This window comes from Rhineura floridana, chromosome 6 (assembly GCF_030035675.1).
Source record: "Rhineura floridana isolate rRhiFlo1 chromosome 6, rRhiFlo1.hap2, whole genome shotgun sequence".
Lineage (NCBI taxonomy): Eukaryota > Metazoa > Chordata > Lepidosauria > Squamata > Rhineuridae > Rhineura > Rhineura floridana.
This window is the reverse complement of record NC_084485.1, coordinates 138,414,940-138,439,774: the sequence shown is the minus strand read 5'-3', so window position 1 is coordinate 138,439,774 and position 24,835 is coordinate 138,414,940. Positions and strand designations below refer to the sequence as shown.

The following is a 24,835-nucleotide window of genomic DNA, read 5'->3' as shown; positions in this document are numbered from 1 at the left end:
TGGTATAATCAGCATCCGAAGCAGAGAAACACGGAAGAACACAACAGCTGCTCCAGTGATTGATAGGAAAGCATTTCGCGGTATTTCTCATCGGGGAAGGAGACGTTGCGAATTTTTTGTGCACAACTTCAAAGGAGACCAATCACGTGTTTATGGGGTGTGTGTGTGTGTGGGGGGGGGTAAAGACAGCTAAGCGCGCTGTTCTAATGACCTGAACCAGCCCTACTACGTTAACTTCAGAAGTCCTAACCGAGGTAGGATGCGTGTAACGCTGTGTGTGTGAAATTAAACACGCGCCTCGTTTTCTCTCTGCAGTTTTCCTTCCCTTTGTCCTGGCATCCTCAACTTTAGGCTCCTCTTAGTATCTTTACTTCCTTCGTTGCTGCCAGGATCTGTGTTCTGGGTGAACGTTTTAAGGAAATGAGTAATCAGCCGATCCCCGCGGGAGAACCGGAGACGGACCGTCGGACGGAGGCAGGGAGGGCCGGTAGGCGGTGCGCCCGGCCCCGCCTTCTTGTCCTCAGGGATGCCGGGATGTTTACAGCCTTGACAGCGGCGGCATCAGGAGTCGGAGTGAAAAAAAGGAGGCTGAGTTCTTCTCCGCTCCGTTGTTGCTGCGTACGGGGCACCTCACTACAGATCCGCCTGAGAGGGTCGGGGAGACAAAAAAAGGGAAAGAAACTGACTCCTGCTCGCGAAGGGAGCCTTCTGAGGTAACCGACAGTGCCGAGTCCGTTGAGGGGGGGCGGGAGTTCACGCGACGCAGCGTAAGGGTGTATAGGAAGGCGCGCGCGCTCGGTGAGTGAGTGAGGTGGGGGGAGAAGGCTGAGGAGAGATAACGCCGTACGAAGAAATGATTATGGCTGAGGAGAAGTTGGCACCCTCACTCGGTAACCTAAGAAACTCCTTTTACCCTGGCGCCCGCCCGCTCGCAACTACTTCTTCACGCGGGACAGCTTGGGATCGTGGCCCACCCTCCAGCCTGTATTCATTGGCTGCTTCGGGTAGTGTCCCGATTCTTATTGGTTGCCGCCGGTGCCGCTTCCTCTCTGGAGGAGACTAGAGGATGGAGGAGAGTGAATGCGCTTGCGCAGTGTGCGCCCTGGAGAAAAAGTTTTCTAGGAAGGAAGGTGGTCTCCTTTAAAAGTAGCTTATTATAGAGTGTTATTAACTCCCCAGCCTTTTGGTCGGGCTATGTTCCGTTGCTCCTGAACAGGGTTTTTTAAAAAAAGATTTCAGCTGTCAACCCTTCGCTTCTCCCCCTTTAAATAAAAGGCATCTTGGAACTTAAATAAGTACTGTAAATGGACATCCTGAAACCTTAAGAGAGAAAACAAAAACTACTTTGCTGAGGAGGTTTTTTTTTTTTTTGCGTGGGGAGACTGGGGAAGAAGAGAATTAGTTATAATAGTATGCTGGAGTCCTAAGGGATAGGTGGAACCACGCTTTAAATCCGATGAAGATAGTTCGTGCTTCGATGGTGTGCGGAGGCTCCCCACATTGAGGCATTGAGGAAACGTTAAAGCCCATCTCCTCAGGCAGTCTAAGGACTTCGAATGCTGGTGATGCATGAAGCCTAGAATACAGGCTGAGAGATGGTCCCCCTAGTGTGGTTAGGAAAAGACAACCAACAGGCCTTCCTTCCTTATTTGTTTGTTTATTAATTATTATTATATTCTGCCCTTCCTTCCAGTAGGTATATAATATCTCCACCGTTCAGTTACCAACCTGAAGATTCAAACCAGTCTAATGTGAATCTCCAACAATGTGTGCAAATCACATGGTGGCAGAAGCTGTTACTGTTGTTACAGCACAGCTCTAACCATGTCTACTCCAAAATAAGGTCTATTGAATTCACTGGGGCTTACTCCCAGGGAAATGGGTTAGGATTGCAGCCTTAGATGAGCTTAGGTTCTGCAGTAAAGTACAGCTATAAATATACCCATCCTATGCGTGCATGCACATATTAAGTGCTGAATTATTTATCTGTAGGAAAATCATATCTCGCATCTACTTGTTTGCATCTTCTCGTTATGTTCCACTTGCTGGTATGTACTGAACTTGTCCCTGATACTCAGTGTATAGCTTACAATCCTACCTGGCTGCACAGAACATCAGTTTTCTTGCTTTGATAATCAGTTTTTGCTGTTTATAAACTACGTTTTGACATTCTGAAGTATTTAGGAACTATGATATGTTGAAAATTAAACAGACGTGTGGTATTTAAATATAGATGTGCATATTTGCTAGGAAATGGTAAAATGCACATTTTAATGTTAGTGACCCCAATAGAAGGGACAATAAATAAGTAATTCAGGGTGCTTTGTGCAGTCTTTCCTGACAATAGCATTCTGCCAGCATAAGGCAACAAACTCCCTCATTTTTGTACTCTCACGTGTTTTCATAAAGTAGTTTGCCTGTTGCTTAGTTTGTGAGGGTGACTCATCTGTGAGCTGCTGCTATGGAAGTCAAATGCACATGTAGATGTTTTTCTTGCATGGACTTGGGACCTAGGCTCAAGATCTCATAGAAAGGACGTGTTTGTTGTGTTCGTGTAGTTCATTTAGAGTAGTATTTTCATCATGTACATTGTAGCTTGCCAAAACTGTAAACAGCCCACCAATCATATATCTTATCCCCTGGTTTTTTTCAGTCTCAGTAGCTTATTGAACTGGTAGTGATCACAGCTCGGTAACTGGCTGTAATCAGCTTAGTGCATAACAAGCATAATGTAAATTAATACAGGGTTGAAGGCAGGAGATTGCTACAAGATAAGTGGCTGTGTAGGCAGACCCTTAAATTCATTAAGTGAGCTTCTTTAAGCAGGACCATCTTTGAAGGCTCAATAGCACTCTGTGCGGGTTGTAACAGGGCCTGGATTTGGCAGCATTTTAGGAATGATCTTTGTTAACTTCACTTAATATAGCGGTACAAGGTGAGATTTCTTACACCTCCTTCCTCACCATTCCCTTTCTTTTAGTTTCTGCTTTTAAAGGTAGTGCATTTTAAAACGTTTGGCTCTTGCTTTCTTCATTTCTTTGCATTCTGTTCTTGGTGAATAGACGTTCCAGTAACAGCACATATCTCATTTTCTGGTGAGAGATGAGCCTTCCAGAAGTTCCTATTTAGCTGAAAAAGGCAGAGAGGAAAACCAGAAATATCAACACTTACGATGTAACAGTGGGAAGTCTGGAGCTAAAAAAGAATTTGCAAGTGGTACTGAAAAGACTTGCAGCTTGATCCTATGAAAGTTCACTCACAAATAAGCTACAACTAAACTTGCTCTCAAGTAAATTGCATAGGATTGCGGTCTTGCACTCAGTGGAGTTTCTGAGTAAGCATACACAGGTGTCAGTTTTTCAATGAGCATGTTTAACCACTGAAAGGTAATTATAATTTATTCAATTTATCAAGTTTTTAGGATCATATCTATATTAGAGGTCTGTGTCCCCAGCAGAGATGTTATAACAAAACACAATGTTTTTGTAGGCTCCTACTGTACTGGATTTCACTTAGTCTCTGTTCAGTCTGATCATCTGCAGAGTTATCCCTGAAGTTGCAATCCTATACACACTTATCTGGAAACAAGCCTCATTGAATTTAGCAGGGCTTAGTTCTTAATAGACATGTTTAGGATTGCACTGCACACTCATTGACTTTAAGGGGTTTTGGCTCACCTAACTCTGCACTGAATTTCAGCCTTAATTTTACCAGGGATATCAAGTACAGTCACGTGTATTCTTACAGATGTTATCTTCAATTATATCTGGGTTTATTTGAATGTGCAACTGAAAGGGGGGAAACCCTTCAAAGTAACAGACTAAAAATTACAGTCTAGTCCTAAGGTTTCTTCTAATATTCTTAAAATGCTGAGTTCCTTATAATGATTTATGTGTTGCTAGGTTTCTTTATGTGGCAATAGTGCTGTTTTTCATCCAATTATAACATTCTTATACCACCGAATTTTTTTGACATGATAAATATATTTCATTGTGTCTGTGTTTTAAAGAAACAAAGGACAACATTGAAGCACAAGTCTATTAATCATATTTAATCAGGCCATCATTTATTCGCTTTTCAAAAACTAAAATTATTTTCCTTACTGTGGCAATATAATAATATTGAGGCACTAGTTGTCTTAGAGAAGATGCTAATAATGGACTGTCAACTGTGAATGTGACTTATATTTCATGTATTTGGTACTGGTTGGAATTACATTTCCAGTGAACAAGTTTATTTGATAATTTTCAGCATACCTTAAGGTCTTTGAAACTGAACTGTCCTAGAATTGGTAGCCTTTCGTTTATAGTAATAACTTTATCACAGTGCATTTTAACATATTTTTACTAGTGCTTCAAGAGATTTTGGATTGATTGCCATTTAGATTCTGAAGACGTAAATTCTTTTCCCAATCTTCCAAGGTCCCCTCTCCCCAGTTTTTTGTATGTTTCATTTGGACGCTCCAGAAAGTTTTGATGCATAGCAGTACAGTTCAGTGTTCTTTCAGTTCAGCGAATGAGTTTCCTACTTACTGTTACTTGTGATGTTTCTTTTCCACCCCAAGGTCATTTATTCCCCATAATATCTGTACTGTTGGTGAAGAAATGAATAGGTTTTCTTTGCATTAAGTTTTTTGTTGCTGTCAGAAACTACAGCAGACAGAAAGTTTTATTTCCTGTGGAAGTTAGAAAATAAACAGTAGCTGAAAGACACTAATTTTTTCTTTTTTCTTAACACGTAAGATGTTTTAGAACAAATAAATATATTAAATGAGGCCTATGCAACTTAACCCTGCCCCAAACCTGAATTCCACACACCACTCATGAGTTGTGCTGCCAGATGCCTGCAACCCCCTATTTTGTAGTCCCGGACAGACAGCACAAACAGGTTTATCAAGCCCTTGGTGGGCTACCACATATGGCAGATGGGCTGCATTTAGCTTTGTTGTTACAAATTGTATGGGCTCAATGAAACAGTCTCCAGGACTGCAGAGTCTGGAAGACACTCAGATATAAAATATTGCTGTGTACAGTATTTCTGTTGAAACAGTTAACTGCTAAATCAACAGCAAGTTAAATAGAAGACTAGAAGGTATCTGATGTAGCCCTAACCATAAAATACAGCAGTTCCAGAGGTGAAATAAATAGACTTCACTAATATAATATTAGATAACAAATTACTGTAGTTGACATTTCTGCCACTATTTTAATTACAGATATTATCCCACCCCCTGCTGCTTTCCTCCTTTTTGAGGCAGCTGGGGAATAAGAGTTAATACCGTTAAACACGTAGTGGTCATTATGATTAGTGCTTTTTTTACTTGAAGCCAATGTTTGTTAGGGTGGAGACTGTACTTTTTGCTAAGTCTCGCTGTAATGGCGCATGTAGAAGAGCACCTTCAGTATAGGAAGGTTACTTGACAGGCAAGTTTCACAGAGACTGAAACTACTGATCTTGTTTTAGCAGGGAGGAAGCAACAATATTAAGACAGTTGATATAGTTCAGATGGCCACTTTAAATATTTAAATATATGAAAAATGAAATTGGGCAGTACAATATCTCAGAGAGGAGGTTGGGTCTCCTGCTCCCCTGGTGCATTTACTATAGCTGCCCAATTTCCCTGCCTTTTAAAAATTGATAGAAATATCTGTGGGCTATAGGTACATTCTTAAACCGCAAGGTTTTTTTTTGCCTGTTAGTGAATATACAATTTCTTGTTGTTAATTCTTACAACAGTTTGGTAAGTTAAGTCAGTATTCCCATGTTGCAGATGAGAGCTGAGTGTGTAATTTGTCTAAATCTTTCTAGGAAGCTCATGGCTGAGATGAGATTCAAACTGGGGATTTCTGAGTCATATATCAGCCAATGCTTTACACCAGCTCTTAGCTAGTTGCCAGTCTGCCCCCCCCCCCCAATGTAAATAGAAGCTGCTAGGGAGAAGGGGTGATTCAGGATTGAGACTGTGTGGGGAACCTGGTAAAACAATCTTGATGAATCCACCCTCCCCCCACTACTGTTTGCCTTGTTGGCAATGGTGAGTAAAGAATGTAGGACTAACCATCTAAGTTTACCCTGTAATAGAGGTGCTTGCATAAGTTTTAAAAAAATTGTTTGTATGTACCAGAGCTGGTGTTTACATTAGTTAAGTCATTTTTTCAGTCTTGCCACTAATGTGAAATAAACCTGTGTTCAGCTTGAGGAAGTCTTGACTCACAGTGATGTTAAGAGTAAACAAATTATTGTTCTTGAGTTATGGCTTAGAAACTAAAATGAAATCTACAAAAAAAGGTCCCCCTTTGGGAGGATTATGTTTATCTCAAGCAAAGTTTTTTATAAATTGCTTTGACATGTATCTTTAAAAGAAGTATCACATTGTGATTGCATGAAAGAGCAGAGCTGTTATATGTCAACTGCACAGATTACTAATGTCCTAGATTAATTTCTTAATTAATTAATTAATGCCATTAATTTCTTTTATCACAGGCCATATTTTGAATTGTGCAAAATCTGAAGGTTTGGCAACACTGAAGTTGGTAGAGGTTGCCTAACAGAATAATGTAGTGTCAGAAAATTGTGCAGATCAGAGTTATCTAAATTGTAAGGTAAAGTTTTGGTGTTTTTGGAAGCCAAGGTAACTGCTCTTGTCCCTAGGTATTCCGTGTTCACATGATATTTCCTTGAACATCTTCAGTAAATGTCGGGAAAGTACCCTTAAACATGCTTCAATACTCTTGTTCCATATGTCACATCACATGTTCCAAAGTTTAGGTTGGGCAGCGTGAACTGGTTCCAATTAAACCATCTAAATTACACGTTCAAAGGTATTCTTAAAACAAAACTGAGTAAGTTCTGGAAGAAATTTTGAATTTGAACTGAAAATGCAAGTTTCTTTTTAGGATTGAGTGTTTAAATTATCTCTATCACACCCCTCCAGTTTCTGCTAAAATTAATCAATAAAGGTGATGTGAAGCAGTCATAGACCTGGCTTGCACAACTAAACTATGGCTTAGTGAGATGTGTGAGCTTTCAGAGAGGAATTCACAGTCACTTTGTTCCTCCCTGGTCCTTTTTATTGCCATTCTGCATTGTGCTAAGCCATGGTTTATGGCTGATGGGGAACCGTGAGTCTCGGTTCAGACAATGCACTAACCTTGGCTTAGCTTGGTACAGCAGTAAAAAGGCCTGGGAGGAGCAAAGCGGCTGCATACTCCTCCCTAGGACCCTGCATGTTCTTATAGTCTTGCTAAGCCATAGTTCAATTTATTGGTTTGTGTGAACCAGCTCATAGAATTTTCTCAGTGCTACATTTGAGGATGGAAATGACTGCCAGAAAGTCATCCTGTCTAATTTCAGTCACTTGGGAAGACAATCCACACCTTAGCTCTCTCCCACCATTCCACACAACGTATCAGAGAGTGAGAAAGAGAAGGAATTAATCATTTAGGGAGCAATTCAACTTGCATGTATGCAGGGCTGATGGGAATTGGATATGGTGGGCCCTTGGCTGAGCTGGTTGGGTCCCTGCTCAGTTGGGCAATGCTGGACTAAGTCGGCTTAAGTCCCTCATCCTGGCTCAGGCGGAGGTTCAACGGAGAAGGCCAACCTGGCATAAGTGGAGCCATCGGAAGGTCTGCAAAATGGGTGTTGTGAGGGTGAGTCACAGGAGGGGCCACAGGGGGACTTACCCAGTATCCAGGTCCCACCAGCCTCTGGCAAATTGGATTGTTCTGCCCATTGCAGGAAGAGTAAGACCACAAAATTCTAAAGATACAAGTGACACAAGGCACATACTACAGAACATTTAAAACTATAATATACGTTGACAAGTTTGCATGATTTCATGAAATAAGTAAATTGAGAGGGCTGGAGAAGGAGGGAATTGTAGTTTTTCAGTTTTGTAAAGGGGAGGTTGGAAGCAAGGAGATGAAGAAAGCAACTGTTCCTGCAACACTCTGGGTTTTCCTGTTCACAATTCTGTGAGACGCCCAAGTGTTGAAAGCTGTGTGCGACAGATTTTTCTTGTTGACTGTGAAAACTCAGGACTTACAAATGCTTAGATATTAGAAAATTAAATGATTGCAGTGGCTTGGAAGAAAGAAAACCTAAAAGTTGACGTTAGCAGTAGCATTACCAGAGCTGGATAAGATTACCCCTGTGTAAGTGCAGAGTGGTAGAACTACAGATGAACTGGCCTGATCCTTAGCCAATTGCTGACCCACCTTCTCCCATTTTTAGTTTTTTAAAACAAGTTAAAACCTACACACATAACATGGAGCTGACTTTTCTTGCTTTCCCCCCATGTGCTAACAACATAAGAAGAGCCCATCTAGTCCAATACTGTATTCAGATTTCACAGTGATGAAAAAGGGCATGAGTGTAATAGCACTCTCCTCCTCATGTTCCCAAACGATTAGTATGCAGAGGTATATTTATTTATTTATTTATTTAAAATATTTCTAGCCCGCTCTATTTTTTTCCCAGAAACTCAGAGCGGCGAACAACCTAAAACCAGTACATAAAAAAGAATAAAACAATAAGATACCAAATCTACATAGATTGGATACAGTTAAAAAATACAATAATTATATACTCGTTACCATGATTTATTAAAATTCCTATTCTACGTATAGTTAAATGCAACCCAAAAAAGGAATGTCTTCACCTGACGGCAGAATGCCGCAAGTGAAGGAGCCAACCGAACCTCAATCGGTAAAGCATTCCAGAGACTAGAAACTATAACCAAGAACGCCCTATTTCTGGTTCCTGACAAGTGAACTTGTGAGACTGGAGGGATCATAAGAAGTATTTCTTCCGAGGACCTCAAAGAACGGGAAGGTTCATAACGAGACAACCGGTCAGACAAATAGACAGGGCCCAAGCCGTGTAGGGCTTTAAAGGTTAACACCAGCACTTAGAATTGAGTCCGGAAGCGAAGCGGCAGCCAGTGGAGTTGTTGTAACAAAGGCGTTGCATGGGCTCGAAGGCCTGCTCCCGTCAACATTCTCACTGCTGCACGTTGAACCAATTTAAGCTTCCGAACTGTTTTCAAAGGCAGCCCCACATAGAGTGCGTTGCAGTAATCCAACCGGGATGTAACTAAGGCATGTGTTACTCTCGTCAGATCGGACATCTCTAGAAACGGACGCAGTTGGCCAACCAGTCTTAACTGGGCGAAAGCGCTCCTGGACACTGCAGAAACCTGTGCTTCAAAATTCAAAGCCGAGTCCAGAAGCATACCCAAACTGCGAACCTGAGTTTTTAGGGGGAGTGTAACCCCGTCCAACACAGGCAAATTCCCTATTTCCAGGTTTGTCCCACGACTGACGCAGAGCATTTCTGTCTTGTCTGGATTTAGTTTCAGCTTGTTCTCTTTCATCCAATCCATCACTGAGGACAGGCACTGGTTCAGGGGTTGGACGGCTTCCTTGGTATCAGGAGGAAAGGAGAAATAAAGCTGAGTATCATCTGCATATTGATGGTATTGAACTCCAAACCTCCGGATGACCTCACCCAGCGGCTTCATATAGATATTAAATAACAAAGGAGACAGAACAGAACCCTGAGGGACTCCACAAGACAGGGGCCAAGGGGCTGAGCAAGAGTCTCCAAGGATTACCTTCTGGGTCTGACCCTCCAGAAAGGAATGGAACCAGCACAAAGCAGTGCCCCCGAGTCCCATCCTGGCTAGACGGTCCCAGAGGATACTATGGTCGATAGTATCAAAGGCCGCTGAGAGATCGAGGAGAATTAACAGGGACACACTCCCCCTGTCTAGTTCCCTACGCAGGTCATCCACCAAGGCGACCAAAGCCGTCTCAGTCCCATGGCCAGGTCTGAAACCAGATTGGAATGGATCGAGGTAATCTGTTTCCTCTAGGAAATGTTGCAATTGGGTAGCCACCACCCGTTCCACTATTTTGGTAAGAAAAGGTAAGTTGGAGACTGGCCGATAATTACTCAAACATAGCGAGTCTAACGAGGGTTTTTTCAACAATGGTTTTACTAATGCCTCTTTCAGACATCCTGGAAGAAAGCCTTGTTGAAGGGAGGCATTAACTACCCCACATACCCATAAGGCCAGCCCCCCTGTAGCTTGTTTTAAGATCCAAGATGGACAAGGATCAAGTGGGCAGGTGGTGGGCCTCATTTCTCCAAGAAGCTTATCTACATCTCCAGGTTGAACAAGTTGAAAAGAATCCATCTTAATAGGACAGACAGAGGCCAAAGGTACATCCTTAGAGACTGCATCAATATTGGCGTCTAAATCGGAGCGAATCTGATCGACCTTATTTGCAAAATAAGTGGCAAATTCTTGACAGCGAGTTGGTGAAAGGTCCACATTAATTTCAGACTGGTCACAGTTAAGTAAACATTTGACCACTCGGAATAGTTCCGCTGGCTGATTAGCGGCTGAAGAAATAGAAGCCGTAAAAAAAGCCTTTTGCGCGGTTCGTCTGGTAGCCGAATAGATTCTGGAGAATATTCTAACCAGGAGTCGGTCAGATTCGTTGCGAGTTTTCCGCCACCGTCGCTCTAGACCCCTACGAGTGCGTTTCATCGCCATCAGCTCCCCAGAAAACCATGGAGCTGATTTTGCTCTGGAACGCCCGAGGGGGCGCTCAGGAGCGATTGTGTCTATAGCCCTGGTCATAGAGCTATTTCAAAGTGCGACCAGGGCTTCAACAGAATCACTTACTTGAAAGACAGGGAATTCCCCAAGAGCTGACAGGAATCCAACCGGATCCATTAATCTCCTAGGGTGGACCATCCTAATCGGTCCCTTATCCCAGCAGGGGGTATGAGCCGCAATTAGTCTAAAACTGACCAGATGGTGATCTGACCATGATAGCGGAACTATTGAAAGATCCGCCACTCCTGGTTCATTATCCTCCTGTCCTGCATAAAAGACAAGGTCAAGGGTGTGACCTGCTGAATGAGTGGGACCAGATATTAATTGGGATAGCCCCATGGTTGTCATGGCTGCCATAAAATCACGGGCTTCTCCATGGAGTGAGGATTCCGGTTGGATATTGAAGTCACCCAAAACCAACAATCTGGGAGACTCCAAGAGCAATCCCGCAATCAACCCGGAGAGCCCGGATAAGGAGACTATTGAACCACGGGGGGGGGCGATAGACCAATAGAATCCCCAAGCTAACCCGTCCACAAAGTTTTAGATACAGACATTCAAACCCACTAGCTTGTGGGAGAGGACATCTGGTTATAGAGATGGAATCACGATAGACCATTGCGACCCCACCACCCCGTCCCCCAAGTCTAGCCTGCTGTTGTACACAGAAACCTGGTGGGCAGAGACCAGTGAGATTAACCCCACCTGATTCATCCAACCAGGTCTCTGTAATACATGCCAGGTCGGCGTGTTCATCCAAGATAAGATCTTGAATGATCGAGGTTTTTTCATTTACCGACCTGGCATTAAAATGCAAGACTAGTAACCCGGGGGAATTGTCATCCAAGTACACCTGTCTATTTGACCGAGGGAGTCAAATAGGAATAGATAACCAACGATGGAATTGGTTCCTCTTGAAATGATGTGAAACTTTCTTCGTATCATATCTCCCCTTCCCGAGTAAAGTTGTTATAGGTTGTTCAAAACTATAATCCTTTAAGGACTTTGACAGGTCCATATTGGCATTCCCTAACATCACTATAGGTGGGGAAGATAGAATAACTGACTGATTCTTATGCCATCAAGGCGATTTAAATTCCTCTTGATACTATGTAGCCATTATGACTACTAGCCATTGATAGCTTATCTAACATGAATTTGTCATTGCATGTGAAAGTGGGACAATGGCCCAGAGGCAGAAAAGGCACTTGTTTTGAGGAAGGAGCCATGAACGCTGAAAAGTGTTTATTTCTGCTTAATATTGGCATTAGCAGTTGAATGCAATTTTCGAATTGCATACATGGTGTGGTGGGGAAGGCAGTGGCTACTGTCCTGAGAGTCTACAGTCAAGAGGCTTTGAGGAAAGGAGGAATGATGTTTTTGTGGAGGGAAGAGCTATCTGCTTCCCTAGAAAAATCCCCAAGCTGCAAGTGCAGTAAGCAAGCCCCCCTGGCTGTTTAGATTAAGTGAAATGAAGCAGCAAGGGAGGAGCTTGAGCTCAGGAATAAAACATGCAGGAGGATACACCCCTGCTCCTAGCCCCATTTGAAAATATAAGAATGTTTTTAGCAATATTTTCTAATGTAACAAGTGGGATAACAATGTAAGTTCAGGACTTCCGGGAAGGGTGACTTAGCCTGTGCCTGCTTTTGAGACGGGCTCCTGCCTCAAAAGAAGCTTATTCAGATATATCAGTCAGATTTTTTTTTTTTTTTGACTGATTAAACTTCTCCCGGGTAGGGAGAAACGAAGAGATTAACCTCAAAGCCTATTTTTGTTGGGACGACCAGATCTCATTAATTTATGGGACGAGGTCCAGCCGACGAAGGTGGGACGGATTTTCAACAACAAGCTCTATCTGATAAAGCGAACGTTCATCTTATCTTCTAAGAGAGAACGCACTAACAGGCAAGCACCCTTCTTTCTATATTTTTCTTTTACTTGACTTAAATTGTTGCTGTTTAAAAGAGATTTGCCAGATTGATCGGTTTTTGACATCTCACTGGGGAGCCATAACTTCTCTCTGCTACTCACTAATTAATAGCTTATCTCTGTTTTTGTTGCAAAAAGCTGTCCTGGATTTGCATTCTAAAGATATACACAGAAGAGGGATTTCTATTCCAGATTTTTATTTTGAAGAATATTATATTGTCTGAGACTACTCTCTTTTTGGTCTATTTTATTTTGACGAATCTGTTTCCTGACGACCGCCATTAATTGTTTCGATCCTGGGAACTGCATTTTGTTTACTTAAGCATGGAGAGATAAGGCTGTCTGCTCTGTTTATACTGTGATGTCACCAAGTTTGGAGTATTAACCCAATTGTTGCTGAAATAAGAAGTGGTTTTCCTATATTTTTCTTTTAAAATGGCAATTAAGAAAGTGGCTGAGAATCTGGAAATAACTATGTTTCAGAAAATAATGGATGAGATTGAGATAACGAAACAAAACCTGCGACAGGGTTGTAAGGAGCTGAAAATTGAATTGAGTAAAATGAAGCAGGAGATTAAAGATATAGGGGTCCCTGTGAGAGAGGTGACCCTGGAAGGGGTCCCTGTGAGAGAGGAGACCCCGGAGATTGGAACAAACGTGGAACAGGAAAAAGATTTGGAGTCTATGGACTTTAGAAACAAAATCTATTGTTTGGAGACACAGGAGATTAAAGACATAGGGGTCCTTGTGAGAGAGGAGACCCTGGAGACTGGAACAGGGGTCCCTGTGAGAGAGGAGACCCTGGAGACTGGAACAGGGGTCCCTGTGAGAGAGGAGATCCCGGAGATTGGAACAAACGTGGAACAGGAACAAGATTTGGAGTCTATGGACTTTAGAAATAAAATCAATTGTTTGGAACTCAATGTTATCTCTGAAGAAATTAATGAAGATTCTAGAGATAAAGTTATCAATGGCATGGATAATCTTCTGGACTGGAATGATGTGATGGAGCCCAATATAGAGGAAATCTATGGAATTAACTGCAGCCATGTGACAATGGAAAAACTTTCAAGAGATGACCCAGTGTATTTTGAAAAAAAGAACAGAGATATGATTTTACAGCAGTATTTCAGCAACCTATTCAGAATGGATGGCAAGAAAATATTTGGGATAGAGGTAATTCCCATCAGACTCTTACTATATGACTATGGCTTTGACAGCAAGATTATTATGGAATACTGATAATGGAAGATTGGATACTGAAATTACTGGACTTAACAAGACTACTGAAGATGGAAGATGGAAAATGGAACTAATAGGGATAATAGAACAATGGCTACTGAAATTACTGAACCTAACAGATTCTGATGTGATGGATTAATTGAAATGTTTATTTTGACTATGGTTATGACAATAAGATTATCATAATTAGTAATGAGATGGATTAATCGATATGCTTATCTGGAAAAAAAATTGATAGATATATTTCTTAAAGAATTGAAACCTCTCTTTGACTTTTTGTGGAAAGAATAAAGTAATGTTTATGAGATTTGATGATTAAGTAAGATAACTACTGGAGGAAAGTGATTTTATAATATGACTTAAGAGACAGGATTGTTATATATTATAGACTTATAACTGATTTGATCTTTGACAAATGGGAAGTCAATATTTTACTCTTTATTTTTTATTTTTGTTTTTTTTTTTCTTTTTTTCTTTTTGTTTAACTATTTTTGATTTTGTTTTTTGTCTTTGAATGTTTTATGATTTCGTCTTGTATGTTTTATGAAAATCTGAATAAAAATTATTGAAAAAAAAAAAAAACAATGTAAGTTCAGAAATAAGGTAAATCTAGAGAATTGTTTTAATCTTTTTGAGAAGCTAAATTGAGTTTCTTTTCCAAATTCAGAGAGAATATTATTATAGAATAAGCAGACCACATTCACTAGTTGCATGTGCAGCTGCACACTGCAGCATATGTTAATTTCATGTACATACTGGCTGTGGGGACCTGGTTTTATGATGTTGTTTGATTGTAGCTTTTGGGTACAAAAGGAGGTCCCCAACCCTGCAGTAACCAACTTGGAAGGAGTGGAAAAAGAAAAAATACTCCCTTTGCTAGCTGGTTCAGAAAAGGCAGCAAAATTCCTCTGTGCTGAGGGCCACATTGTAAATATATCATGGATCCAAGGGCCGCTGCAGCTTATTTGCATATAGTATTTGCAGATAATTGATGCATTTTGCATAACTGACTTCATGTGCATGCCAAGCTATGATTAGTAGACAAGATGCACTTTATTTTTCTGCATGTAGAAATGCCTGAGCCAGTTCTTGAATAACCTTGTTATATGGTTTGGAAAATCAGCTGAGTTGGAAAAAGGCAAAGAAGCCAATCCCTTCATCATGTGCCTCCTTGCTTCTGATATTTGTAGTTATATTTTTCAAAAATATTCCTGCATTCATGAGGGTAGGAACCTCACTTGGTTGTATGCAATTGTAATTCTTTGGATTTCAGTGGGATTTAAGGAAACATGTATGTTGGGATGTTTCTGATTACAAACTGTATACCACTGAATTTGACTGCCGTTAGTTTTCATGGATCTGGATTGCATCTCTGATTGTATCCATATCCTTAGAAACTTTTTCATTCAGTGGAGAAGCGCACATGCTCTGGACTGAGGCTACAGTCCTATATATACTTATCTGCCAATAAGTCCCATTGAGCTCAATATGTCTTATTTCTGAGTAGAATATTTAATGTACTACCAAGTTTGAGGGGTTGAAGAGATGGAGTGAAAATGGATTAAAGAGGATTCCAAAGCTGCTGTGAGGGAGATAAATTCAGATTGGTGTTGCAGATGTTTTACATGTGTACAGCTTTGGATCATGGCCTACATTAGGAGTTCTGATTAATAGTTGGAAATAGTTGCAGCAAAAACAATTAATGAAGTTCTGGCAGTGTGAATAGTTCTTCACCACATATTTAATTTTGATCTCTGTGGAGACCAAATATGTGGTTAGACTCCTGCTAAAAAGTTTGCATATATATTTGTGTGGTTTGTTTTGTAGTTCACTGGCATAATCTAGTAACATTTTTGATAAGAAATTTAGAAATGAATGTAGCTGGTATAATGACACCTAGCTACTTGATATTTTCACATTTCCCCCTGCCCGCCAAAAATCTATAGGCCCTGTCTCTTCAGAAAGTAGACTGCACTTCTTAAAGCGTGTACTTAATGTGTAGTAGGTTTGACGCTTCTGAGTGACATAAAACCATTGTTTTGCCTTGTGAACCAAAGGGATTTTTTCCCCTTGAAATGTACCTGACAGGAAAGGGCAGAACAAGAAATAGTTGTAGGAGAAATGTAGGAGAAATAGTTGAATCTTGAAATTAAGTCAAATAACTCTCCCTTTTTTATTTTATTATGAGAACTGAAAAGACATCCTCTTTATGCCAGTTAGTTCCATTGAACTGAAGGGTGGAAAATGGACTGCCTGCAAGTAGATCCCGACTTATGGCTACCCTATGAATAGGGATTTCATGGTAAGAGGTATTCAGAGGGGGTTTACTATTGCCTCCCTCTGAGGCTAGACCTCCACAGCTGCACAAGCCAGCCCCTTCCTTGTCCTCAACTGCCAGCTGGGGGGCAACTGGGCTCCTTGGAACTATGCAGCTTGCCCACGGCTGCACAGGTGGCAGGGCACGTAACCCCTGAGCCACTCACTGTGGGGGTGATCTTTAGTTGGCCCTTGACACCCAGAAGACACGAGCAGGAATTTGAACTCACAAACTCTAGACTCCCAGCCAGGCTCTCCTTCCCACTGTGCTATCTACATCATTAATATTATTTTATTATGTTAATTTTATTATTTGCATTTTTAACCTCCCTTTCCTCCAGGCAGGTCATGGCAGCATGCATGATTCCCCCATCCCTCTTTTTATCCTTGCAACAGCCCTGTGAGGTAGGTCAGGCAGAGACAGAGTGCAATTTGCTCAAGATCACTCAGTCAGATTTAAGTGTGAGTGGGGATACCTGAGTCCCCTCTCATGTCTGGTCCAGGAGTGCGGGGGGGGGGATTCATAGAACCTTGGCTTCAGTGCTCTATCTTCATTGAAATGCCTATGATGGTTGGACCACTAAGTGTAATGCCTCTCTGAAAGAAATGGAACTTTTTCTTTCTTTTCACAGAAAGGAAAAAAATGATTTTCTGCCATTGTTTACTCTCATAATCCATTTCTGTGCATGTATTGTGATTGGCTATCGTGAAGAGGCTGTTTTTCTGGTTCCGTCCGTCCCTCCCCCACCTCACCCAGAATTCAGGGAAAGGTGAGGAAAATTACGAAATATAGTTATTTGTGACTTGGTTTGAAAACTGCTCAATGGCACTGCTAATCTTGATTTGCTGAATGGGCTCATCTACACAATGGTTTAGTGTGTTTGGTGCTACTTGCATACCCTTTTAATTCGCGTGGTTCACATGACGTTACTAGCAAACAGAAGCTATCATGCAGTTCCCCTCTGTAAATCCGTACTTACCCAATCCGCTGATAATACGAAAAGTTTAGAACGATACGTTCCCACTCCACTCCACATGTCTTTGAAGACAGTTTGCTTCGACGGTTTTTAGTGGCCAGGTGAATCGTCACTTTCAGCTATTCTCCTTTCTTTGCGCAGTATCTCTCCCATGAATTCCATTTTGTTTCTGGTGGTTTATCTAGCAACTTCTGACTGCTCTGTCCTCCCCCCTTAATAGTTTGCTGCAGCCCTCTCTTCTTTCCTCTCTTTCTGTCTGAGCAAACTTCCTTCACTCCTTTTGTTTCCTAAAAAATCTAAAGTGGATTTTAAAAAAAAGTTGCCTCAAAAATATTAATATCAATATTGATATTTTGGGGAAATATTGGTATTGATATATATTTATAAAAAATACTTATACGTTGATTTGGTTTTCCAGTGGGGAAATATTAACTCAGAAAAAGCAAGGGGCAGCAGTGAAAAGGAGGGCAGATGTCCCCACTTTTCAACTGCCAAACTTTAGGAAGTGTGTGTGTGTGTGTGCAGGTGGGAGTGGAAATACTGCTTATGTAAAAATATTTGCACATGCCCAGTAACTGAGCAACTAGGGGAATAAAAATGTAAAATTAGAGGGTGGGGCCACAAGGAAATAGCAACACAAATCCTTCCCAGAGGAACGCCTACTTGTGTGAATGGAAAACAACAGATTTGAAGCTACCATTGAGCATGAAGTGTGGACCTTGCAAATCTATTACGATAGTAACAGCTGTGTATTTGCTACAAAGAAATGCTCCCATTTGGATAAGTCCCTAGTTTGCTTCACTAAGCAATTGTTTCTTCCCACTCACAGTCTACCACAAGTAGGAACAGGATGTTGTAATTTGTGCAATACAATGGCCAAGTAAATCTCAGAAAGATTCAGTACATGGATTTTGTTTCATGTATTTATCTTCTAATTCTATTTGGAGTTGAGAACAATATTTCTGCCAGTTCACATTGGACAGCAACCCTGTAAGGTTGCGTACTTGCTGCGACTTGGGGCAGGTTGTGGGGCCCATCATGTCCAGTGCAAGCATTTTAGGTGTATTAAACTTGTTCAAAAGATTGATTGGGAAGCTAAACTTATTTATGTCTTGTATCCTACATGAGTGTGGGTGGGCACAGTACATGTGCCATAAAGAAACAGATGCATAGTATGCAGAGCCTCTTTAATTTCTATAGCAGATCAAAGAAAGTATAAAAATTCTCACTGCATCTAAGTGTTTTACCAAATTTGACTCAAATCCATATCCTTCTGTTCCAAAACATACTGCCAGTATTTTTCTGAGTCAAAATTCTTTCAGTTGGGTCACTATCTTGACCCTGAGCACACCAGCAGCACACCAGGCCAATAGAGAAGGAGTGGATGGGCTAGGTCTGTCTGCAGCTGCTCCTATTGTTACTCCAGCCAGCCACATGAGTACAGGGGAGGCAACAGGGTGCTTTGTGCAGTTGAGGGCTGGTGGAGAGATCATTTGGGGGACTGAGAGAATGAATGAATGAATGAATGCTTTTATTTCGGTCACAGACCAGCCATTGTATCACTAATTCCAGTACAAAAAATTGGATCATACACAAAAACTTGAAATACAAACGGGTTAATATAGAAGAATTTACAATTTACAATTAAAATTTAAAAACATACAAAATTGGCTAAAAAAATAAAAAATTTAACCAAGATCCATAACCATTTTCCTACACTTGATAGCTGCTGCACAGAATCTGGCCACGTTACTAAGTGACCCAGGGGATTTTATCTGCTAACATAAAGGAGGGATAATCAGATTCCCAAACCACAGGGAATGCTTGTAAGATTGGGGTGATGAAAGCAAGGCGGATGTCCCTGTAGAAGGAGCAATGTAAAAGGACATGTCCTATTGACTCCACCTCCCCGTTATCACATGGGCAGACTCGATCACCATGGGGGACTCCGTTGTATCTTCCCTCCAACAAAGCAGAAGGCAAGACATTGTGTCTGGCTAGGGTAAATGCCTTTCCATATTTTACAATAGTTAGATCTACAAGGTAATTTGCCGGTAGAAATACCCTACGAGTCAGGCCAGGATTAGGATATGCCGCCAGCAAACTCAGATTGGTTTGAAGTTCAATGTCCTTTATCCGTTGGGAGATAAGCATTTTGGCCTTAGTTAGCCCGAGTTTAATAAGCATCTCTGGAGAGAAACCTAAGGCGTATATTTTCTTATACACCATCCGCTTCCATTTTGACTGGAAGGGGTCTTCTAATGTAAGAGGGGCTAGTCCCCCAGGGGTAAAGATCAGCTTTAGCCAGTAGTTGATCCTGAGGGACTGAGAGAGCTGCAGCTGCTGCTGATGGCTGGTCATTTTCTAATGTGTGTGGAGCTTTCGTAAAGGATTTTTATGCGTTTCAAGGCTCTGCTTAGAATTGTGGCAGATTTAACAGCTCCTGAAGAGGGGAATTTATCTCCGAAACGCACCAGGCAAATAAATAATCTTTATAGCACCAGAACTTGCCTCTTTGTTTTGACTGTCACTCAGTGCTTTTTCCCTCTTTGTCCTTTCCAGTCATTTTCTAAACCTCAGAAAATGATATAGTTTCTTCATGATTTTTTAGGGGGGAATTACATGGATAATTTTTAAGTCAATTTGAGATAAGATGAGGAGAGCTCACCTATCTCTTAGAAAAAGAAAAGAAGCTAGCAGAATGTCTGTCTGTGCAGCAGAACTTCTCTTCCCTCCCTGTGCTCCTCATTAATTTGTTCTGGGGGTTCCCTCAATCCTCGAGCGGATTGGGGAAGGCGCAAGGAAGAGGAGAGGGAGGGGAAGTTCTGTAGCGAAACTGGAAATCCTTGCACGAATGGAGCTACTTTATTGGATACTTGCCCCTAAACTTCCATTTGCTCAGTCATATTCAACCAAAACTGAGTAATAGCTGGTCATTATACACTATTTTGACCCATATACCAACCCTGTCAGACCCACATGAGCAATATGATGAATAATAATATTGGCCTCCTTTGCATGGTTGTTATACAATGTTATATTGTAATCCTTGTATGAAGTTCTTTTAGAAGGTTCACATACTATGTGTAATTGGGAGAAAAGTGTAATATACAATTGTATAGGTTTAGCAGAATCCAGCCAAAGTTGAGCACTTTAATTTCTGTAGGGAATTCAGTAATGGATTAGTAATTTCAATAAGAGTTATGCACATACATTCACTGTCCCACGACAAACAATGAGACATAAAGCATTTAAGGTCCATTGCTTGCTAGATTGTGCCCAGTGTCATTTTTTGTAACACAGAAATATCTAACTCGTGACAATAAACTATTGTTTTTTATTTATCATGATAGCATTATGCTTAGCATGATTTCGAAAATAGAATTGAGGAGATAGCTATAGTATCTTTAGTCTTACATAAAATATTTAATAACTGTAGCATGCACCAAGAGATGACACTATTAAATTGTTGGCAATATGTGTTTAACTTTGTAATGTCCTTTTTGAATAGTGGAGACTGTTTTTTAAAGACTTGTGCATCTTGTGTTACTTGTGCCCTGGGCTCCTGCTGGGAGAAAGGGTTGGATATAATTCTTCTCCTCCTTCTCCTCCTCCTCCTCCTCCTCCATAATGATAATAAAAAAAGTGTAGACTGGGATAAGATCACTACATAAAAGGCTTGTTGAAAGAGGAAGGTCTTCAGTAGGCGTCAAAAAGATAACAGAGATGGCTCCTGTCTAATATTGAAGGGGAGAGAAGTCCAAAGGGGGGGATGATTATGATGATGATATCTGGATTAATCTTTCAGACATGTGTTTGAATGACTAGCATCATTATGTCACTGCTAAATTCTATCAGGTTGTGTAGATATGTGGGTTGCTTGCTCTTCTTATTGACATCTGAGCTTCCCAAAATGTTTCCAGGTATAGTGAAGTGGTTTGTGGCTTACTGATCCTGTGAATCAGAATTGCTCACTGATTCACATGGTAGCTCTGAATCCATGCAACAGGAAGCACCTCTGTTTCTTTGAGGCTTTCCCTGTTGTATTACCAGGTTTTGCTGTTGAGAATGATACATGGAAATGTTTTTAGTGGAAACTGGACAGAAAGATGCTAGGAGTTTCTTCTAGTAGACTTTATGAAAAGTGATGTCTAACAAGGTCTGGGTCTGGTCACTGCCTGAATGGAAAACCGCCTGAATGGGAAACCACCTGAATGCTTCATGTATGTTGGCTTGAATTCAATGGTGGAGGAAAGTAGGTTATAAAAGAAACAAGTGGGATCTGCAACAAAATGTTGCAATTTGGAGTGTTTATTTGAGGATATTTCATTCCATTCCCCTTCCCACCCAGTTTTCCATCTCTCCTTACTCCCACCCCCCCATCCCTCACAACAGTCAATCAGTCTTTTGTGGTCCCTGAACACACTTAGTCCCCGTTAAGCTTTTTTTGAGCAGGAACCTCCACCCCTCTGGGTTCTTTTCTATTTTTTTTATTTCTACAAAATGTTTGAGTTCCTCTATGCCTGCCCCTTCCTACCTCGTATTTACATATGGTGTCATTTTGGCTGCATGAGGACTGATACTCTGAGAACTGAGATTGCTATTAGTACGTGTATTGTATGATAAATAAATGTTTGGACCAAAGAAAGCAAGCACAATCTTTTAACTAATATTAAACAGTGTGCGAAATCGTAACACAGTCATTCCCATTTTTTTAAAAAAACATTTTTATCCCATTCTTCCTGGGAAAAGAATGAGCTTTGCAAACAAACACAATTTTATTTATCCTAAATTATGCTCAGAGAACTTCAGTGTAAGGACAACAATTGTGTAGCCTTAGTTTTGGGCTGCCTGCAAATACTTTTAAAAACTGAAAGAAGTGCACAACTGTCGCTTAATTATTTTTGTTGTGCAAATGCCTCCAGGCAGTTCATGTTCTCTGTGTGATTAGCACTGTGCAGGTTTAAAGAAAAGTGACACTCCCTTCTTCAAGGCATTTATAACCGAACAAATGGACTAGAACCAGTAGTTATGGGTCTTTATGGGGTTTGGTACCTATTTTAAAACCCTTATAGTCTGTTCTTTTTTAAAAAAAATACTGCCTGTGTTCTCCAGTCCCTACTGCCTATGGCTTGTGCCCTCATGCTGATATTCTAGCTTTGACCTGCAGTCCACAGGTTGAGAATCTGTGGATTAGATCAGTGGCTTTCAAATCATGTTCTGGAAAATCCCAAACTTCCCCTAATGAAAGCTTAATAATGGTTCCTCAGTGGTAAGATCAGTAAAGCTGACAAGCCTCCCAGAAGGGCATCAGTTCCATCACTACTGATCTTCCCCTACAATGTGTAGGTACAGGAGGGTGTTGGATAGGTTGCACTGCTAGTTTTTCCAATTGGAAATACATAGGGTTTAATCCAACTAAAGTCTGCACAGAGTAGACCCATTGAAATTAATGGACCTAAATTGGTCATATCCATTAATTTCAGTGGGTCTACACTGAATAGAAGTAACACTGGATACAATGCATAGGGCCATTGTACCTGTATATTTTTACTATCAAGGCAAATGGCACCTTCATGGGTGCAGTTTTCACCAGAATGCTGTACTGTCTCTCTCCAACCTGTGGTCCTGTTCTGGATCTGCTCCATCCCCAATGGTTGTTATTTGGAAAAAGGTTTTTGGAGAGGGGGAGAGATACATTTGTACATCTCTATTGTCATGTCTAGTTTGAGCCAAGTTTCACTGAGGAAGAGTCGAAGAGCCTTGGATTGAAACTGTGTGCACAGCCTAAAACATGCCTCAGAATCCACTGAATGTGTAAGGTTTTCTCCATCTAATGATTAAAAATGGAAAGGGTTTTCTCAAGGTAGAAAAGTGAAAACCAATAGGTTGCCTAAAACAAATGTCCACCAGAAGTAATAAAATGTGTGCTGGGATTAGCCAAGTGGCATACTGTAAAGCATCGTCCTCACACCTGCAAAAATGGAAAAGGATGAATTAACAATATGCTGCATTATTTGCTGTATTTATTTTGCTAAAATGTAACAGTCTACAAGGCACAGCTCCTTTGCACAGGTGTTACTTTAATGTGTAAGATAATGGGAATGTAGGGGAGTTAATAGAATTGTTTAGTTTAAATATTATCTTCCTCATTCGCAGAAAATAGAAATCAACCCCATCTATTAAACGCTAATGATACAGCTAAGCTGTGAGACTTCATTTTGTTTACTACTGTGCTTATACAAGTTTTCTCTTTCTGTTTTATATTGTATTTATACCAGAAGTTTAAAAACAACAACCCCAGAATACAATTAGCGGAGGTATCAACAGCTGTTTTTGCTGTATGTGCATTACCTTTGCTCCTCCCTTCACGTGAGTGAGCAAGCAAACCAACCAGGAAGTCTTCCATTAACTATAGTTTCCCATTTTGTCTGAACTGGAAAACTATGGTCAACAGCTGTGGAACAAGCTAGGCTATGAAGCCAACTTCAAACCATGACTGTGTATGCAGACAAAAGGGTCATTCATATTTCAGCTTAAACTGAGATATGGTTCTTCAAACTTGCTATAGTTTTTCAGTTATGTTATTGGTGACAGACAATACAATGTTGTAAGATTTATGTGTTTTGTCACATTCATATTCTATCTTCTTCCTTGGAGTTCATATGGGATTTCCTATGAGTTCACATGGGGTTATTTTATTTTCTTCCTTCAATAATCATGTGAGGTAGGTCAGGCTGAGAGAGATTTGCTCAAGGACACCCAGTTAGTATCATGGCTAAAGAAATTCATCACTCTTTCCGTAATGCTACACTGGTGTTATTCCTTCGTGGTTAAAGATCTTTTAAAAAAGAAATGTGTGATTATTACTGCAAGTTTACATAATAAGGTATCAGATCCAATTAGTGATATCCACATCATAGTTTCAGACACTTGTGGCCTTAAATTCCTCTGTAGATTACTTGGGCATTTAAATTCTGTTTTTTCAGACTTGCCTAGACAGAGATCTAATTTTCCAAGGAAGTATTACTGCACTAAGACATATTTGTATTTTTGAGTCTTATGTTCAAAACCACGTTGGGTTCTTGCAAAGAGTTGCCAACATTGACCTCATCATGCATCCTAAATAACAGAGTGTGTTTGCCAAGTGTTGTGGGAAGAAAAAGTCACTGCCAGCAATCTTTGGTCTTACCACCACTTTTTTTGAGTGTGGTTTTATATTCTACTAAATCCTCAGTATTCCTGTTACTTAGGAATTAAGGGATGGAATGACATTTATGAGTATATTGGTACCCCCCATTTATAAATTAATTGAAGGGTGTAAACAGGATGAACTTTGAGAAATTATGAGTTCTAGATGCATTTTTTGAGTAGCAGTAGGTGGACTTAATTTTAAAAGTTTGGGTATGCCAGGTCTGAAGCTACTGTATGCCATCCTTGAAAATGGAAATGGACTGCCTTCAAGTCGATCCTGGCTTATGGCAACCCTATGAATAGAGTTGTTGTGGTAAGCGGTATTCAGAGGTGGTTTACCATTGCCTTCCTCTGAGGTTGAGAGGCAGTGACTAACCCAAGGTCACCCAGTAAACTTCATGTCTGTGTTGGGATTTGAACCCTGGTCTCCCAGGTGGTAGTCCAACACTCTAACAACTACGCCACACTGGCTCTCATGCCATTCTTAACTGTTCCCTTTTATTTAGAAGGCACTGAACAGGTGAGATAGTAAATCTGAATGGGA

At 40.8% G+C, this 24,835-nt stretch overlaps 1 protein-coding gene across 5 annotated transcripts in view; it reads left to right on the top strand.

Annotated features, from left to right (window-relative positions):
- The first annotated feature begins 445 nt into the window (after window positions 1-445).
- NEK7 (NIMA related kinase 7) overlaps window positions 446-24,835 on the top strand; it is a 118,006-nt gene continuing 93,616 nt past the window's right edge. Inside the window, exon 1 of one of the 5 annotated variants that reach the window (XM_061633946.1) lies at window positions 446-713. The gene's annotated coding sequence lies outside the window, so the exon portion shown is untranslated. Of the gene's footprint in view, window positions 714-869; window positions 891-1,384; window positions 1,563-2,029; window positions 2,049-2,915; window positions 2,936-24,835 lie in introns of those variants that run through there. The other 4 variants (XM_061633949.1, XM_061633947.1, XM_061633948.1 and 1 more) reach the window with 4 other exon arrangements.